Source organism: Malaya genurostris, chromosome 2, assembly GCF_030247185.1.
Source record: "Malaya genurostris strain Urasoe2022 chromosome 2, Malgen_1.1, whole genome shotgun sequence".
NCBI classification, from domain to species: Eukaryota; Metazoa; Arthropoda; class Insecta; order Diptera; family Culicidae; genus Malaya; species Malaya genurostris.
Genome location: NC_080571.1, coordinates 16,110,394 through 16,115,682, shown reverse-complemented (window position 1 = coordinate 16,115,682; position 5,289 = coordinate 16,110,394).

Genomic DNA, 5,289 nt, shown 5'->3' with positions numbered 1-5,289 from the left:
ACTAGAAACGGCTTTTTTTTATTTGCCTAAGTGTTAGATATAGCAGTTTATAAATAACCTGTTTTTGAACTAGTTTTGCTTATAACTTCGGTTCAGAAAACGCTACCTGAATGCGCCAGTCATTAAAAATTGGTTTTAACTAGCTCTAAAAGATGTTCAAAGATACCTAAAATACGAAAAGAGAAAAATATAAATGCTAGAGCAAAAAATCTGATTTTTTGAGGAACACCCTAAGTTGCTCTTTAAAAATAGGTGTAACACTAAAACCGTTGCAGATACTACTATGGTGTCCTCAGCAAAGCTGCTCGATATAAGTTTATCTACAATTTTGCCGAAGAATGCAGTCCTCTATCTCAACACATCCGGAAAATAAGTTTTGGATCACCTTAATAATAAGAGCCACCCTAATACCATGTACATCGACATATGGCTTATCTTCACTGATCATTTGTTTTGAAGACAACATAGCTCTAAAGTATAAGGTTAAGCCACAAATGTTTTTGTCCCCCTAAATTGTGGATCCGGACCACTGTGCAATGCAATTTAACTCTCAAATTTTAAAATTTCCGATCTTATACCTATTTTTTGAGATTTTACGGCAAACCTAAAACAAAATCAGAATTTTAGTAGTGCGTTTGCGTTGTGCTATTTCTAGAGTTTTAGGTTTTTTACTAAAATTTTTAATATTTTAAAAATTTCACTTTTTTTGTGAGAATTTTATTCATAATAAATTTCTAACTAATATAATAAAAAAATATATGTCATAAAATTTGAAAGTTTTGAGTTGATTTTGTTTGGCAAAATTTTCCCAATAATAAAAGTTCTCTGTATTTGTACCAAATTTTTTGTGATTCTTTGAACGGATATATAATTTTGTTCATCAATACATTGTTTCTGGTAATGACTCCAATTTAATGAATAAAAAAATGTACGTGTCATCGCTTTAATTTTTGAGTTATATACAAACACGTGACAAAAAAAAATGAAAAATTCATATATATTTAATGTTTTCTTTTGATTTTGCAGGAATGGTAGTTGAGCAAAAATTGTAGCTGGTGAGGCTATAAAATTACCCGTAGGTTTGTCTTAGTCGCGGAAACCAGCCAATTTTACGTAAAATGCGCGAGGGTGTAACTTCACTATTCACACAGGAAAAAAGGAGCGAAATTCCTATGTTGATTTATTCAGTGGATATAGAAGAAAGGTGAAAAAAAATTGCACACCTTATAAAGATACTCCAATAGCACATCGATTTATCAAAAATTGATATTAGAATATATGATAATTTCTAAATAGGAATTAATAGCAAAGTCGAAAAATTCATTGATGTTTTTCTCCATTTGCTGTCAATGTTAATTTCGCCCTGCTTTGAAAAACAGTTCATATTGAAGTTAACGGTTTTCTTTACCACAGGGCAATACTCAGAATTGTCATCATGATTAGAGAAACTGCTCAAATGGAATCTAATATCAGAATATTTGTTTTCACGTTAATCGTTGGAAGAAACTTTTTCGTTAATGGGATGGGTTTAAACAATAGAATTATGCAATAAAATGATATAATTATATAAAAAACATTGGCGAAACTGTCGATATCCCTACACTGATTAAAATAAGCACAATGACATCATATGAAAAATACATTAACTGTCGTCCATTCAACTTAAACAAATGAATGAATTTGATGCTACATTCATTTGACATTCACATCTAACAAATAAGACCTACCAATGACACGAAATGCTTCATCAGCTACCCATGAAAGTCGAATCGAATGTTTTACATACACAATTGTTCTAAATATATTTACACTAGAAAATAATTACCTGAGTTGGTGGACAATACATAGGAAGCTGGTCTTACAAGTCACCTGGAAAGGTTCTTAGTGTTAGTAGGATCGTAGTAATAGCCATGCAGTGATTCTGTACGCTAAGAATCGGCTACGAAGTCAGCTGAAACAGAAAGACCGAATTGCACAAAAAAATGTAATGCTAAGACTTTGCTTCGCTAGAAAATGATGAACATATCGATTCGAAATAACACATTAAAGTTTAATTAAATGAACATAATTGACGTGAATTTCTCTATGCAATTTATGAAGAAATCTCTTGTATTTTTACTTGATATGATAAAGTAAATTAAATCGAAGTTTTATTTCGCATGATTCAACCGGCACTATTTTTATCGGTGTAGTCACGTACAGGTGTCAATATTTCGGCCAGCGCTGCCAACTATTCCGATTTATCGGTATTCATGCCGATTTTTGTGCTCGATACAGAAATACAGATATGCTCTCCTAAAATATCTATAAATCAATTTTCATACAGATAAATACTGATTTACAGTTTTTGTGTTTGGTTCCATAGGGTTAAACCAGGTGGAGCGACCTTTTTTTGCTCGCAAAACCAGTCCTCACTAAATAGATTTTTTGAGATAGAGATATTGTACAAATCGATTTTTTTCGAATATGTACTGTTCTCATTTTTAATTGAAAATTATGTGTTTAACACATATATGACAATTGAAAAACCAAACATCCCATAGGAAAAGATATCTAACTTGAGTTAATAAGGAACTACACTTCATCTAAGTGTAATTTTAAAACAAACCACCATATTTGCTATTTACACATGAATTGACCCTTTCTATTTTTATCAGGATACGGTATACTAAAGTCTTCTGTCCAAAGAAAAATGCTCTGAATTGGTTGAACTTTAAAATGTCTCACAGGCTAGTGCGAATCACACATCTAGTAGACAAACCAGACATTTTCCCGCTAATATTCCGTATAGCAGTTGTTTGCCCAGTAACCAATTCAACCCTAAGATAAAACCGGACAACTAGCCTGAGTGTGTTGGTGTGGTTATTCTCAGTTCGTGTGAGTATGTTGCAAAGTGTGACATTTCAGCTAGTGTGAGTATGTTGCAAATACCCAGTGAATGTTAGCGAATCGCATCGTACTAATTATTGAAGACATATGTGCAATCCTAAAAATAATACAATGCCAAGAGAACAGTTGAGAAAATCAAGAAATTGTTGATGAAAATCTATAACACGTAATGGAACTTATTTTTACTTGGTTTTAAAGCTCCCCTAAGCTTTTAAAATTGTAAATACGCTTTTCCCAAGTGTAATCTTATGAAATTCTTGAATAAATTTTCCTCAGCGTAAGATTGGATCCCCGACAACCGCACATAATGTATGTGTGTGCGTTGCAGAGATTTCAAATTGCTCGACTTCTTTTGCTTTGATCTGCTTTGCATCGTCTTATGGCATTGCTGAAGAAACAACAACTGCTGGGCTTCGATCGAAATGTACACTGCTAAAAATCAAGCTCCGTTTGTTTTTCAAAACTTTAGCGCATAAATATATAGAAGGGCCACTGCAACTTTATGACAGATCGATGTCATAATGTAGATCACCAATTCTCTGGCAAATACGGTAGTACTGAGTATCAAACGTATAAATGAAATTGAAGATTATATCTGACATTGAACTGCAATCGCGTTACAACAATGGTAAAAGCAAAGAAAGTTGCTGGCAGAAATGCAGCCTTTTGTAAAATTCATCAAGAACTTTTTATTTTTTGTATGACTAATAAGATGTGTCTGTGTTTGCTGGCAATGGATTTGTTGGTCCTGCCAACAACATTATTCAGTTTATGCGCGATAATTTTTGTTGTCATTCGACGAAAACGAAACTTAAAAAAATAAAATTTTGATATAAATCATATTCATTATGTTGTTTGAAAGCTGATATCTAATTGATGACATTTCGATACAAAATTTTTATGCATTCAATAAGAAAATGTATTCTATATGATAATTAGGTCCAAAATCAACTAAAATCTAAGCATTTCCATCAGTTTCAACGCATTTTTTTCCGACAAGTATCGAGCTAATTGAATAGTACCTATATTACACTTCTGTATAAAATGTTCAAAACGACGAATGTAACATGAGAGATTCTCTTTGTTTACTTTCTCTTTCGATTATTACGGTACTCTTAGCAATCTTTCTCTTTAATTATTGACCGATAATAATAACTAAAGCTATTATCTTTTAATCTGCACTGAAGAAATTACCGGAAAAAGTAGGAATATTTCGTGATAATCGAAAGAGAAAGTAAACAAAGAGAATCTCTCATTGTTACATTCGTCGTTTGAACATTTTATACAGATTTTGTCTACTTTTTGATTGATGAAGCACAAGTGTGTTTAGAGCTCAAGTAGGTTTTAATAAATTTAAATGAGGTTTGAACTGATGTATACTTCCAATTTATGTGTTGAATCATATGCGGCCAAATGATGTGTAAAACGTGTTAATTTTTACCAGAGGAGAATGGACATTTTTACATTCGATCGAAATGTTAAACAGGGATATTTATTCTCGTTGAAATCCAGGTTCTTTTAGCAGATCTCGCCAATAGCCGGTAAATCCATCGGGACCATCTAATTTCTTTTCATCAGTAAAGATCACCTAGATTTGAAAAACAAACATTAAAATAATTAAAAATTGAACAAAATATAGTTGGGTTCATTAGTTTAAAAAGTTCCTCTAATTCGGTACCGGTGATCCACAGGGAGATAGTTCTACGCGCCGATAGAAGATTGTGAAGAAAATTTTCATGCTTCGATTATTAAGCATTTGATCATCAGTTTCATCATAACATTTCATAATGCAACCCAATGAAAAAGCTTTTCAAATATAATCTTGATAGATTCTTGAGGCGAACCAATTACCACAAGGGAAAATAATTAATATCGCCAGTTTTTTAGTCTGAGTGTAAAATTTATTACTTTCAAACATAAACTTGAACTCATGTTCGTTTTAATTAATGAATAGAATTGTGACACATTTTTTTTAACAATATATGAAGTGAAATACTTTTAAAGATCTTAAATATGTCTCACCCAGTGAAAGTTATGATTACTTGGTTTTTTTAAATCTTCAGCTTTTGAAACTCTTAAGCGTTTTTTCATCGGTGTAGGATTATATTTACAACTACATAGGCAGAACTACCCCAAGCAGAATGCGTAACTGACTAAAAACCAACGACAATGTTACCTATGCAAATATTTTCTTTTCATAACGTAATATTCGACACATTTCTTTATAAATGGGTACGTCGTTGGTTTACCAACGGGTAGAAAGCGCTGCAGAAAATTAGTCTACCTTTACCTTTCGGCATCGGTTCGTACTAACACACACAAAGATCCCAATTCTGTTCTACCTATCTACAAAGACCTTAAATAGAGAACCGTATCTGTGCACTTACATCATACCAGTCA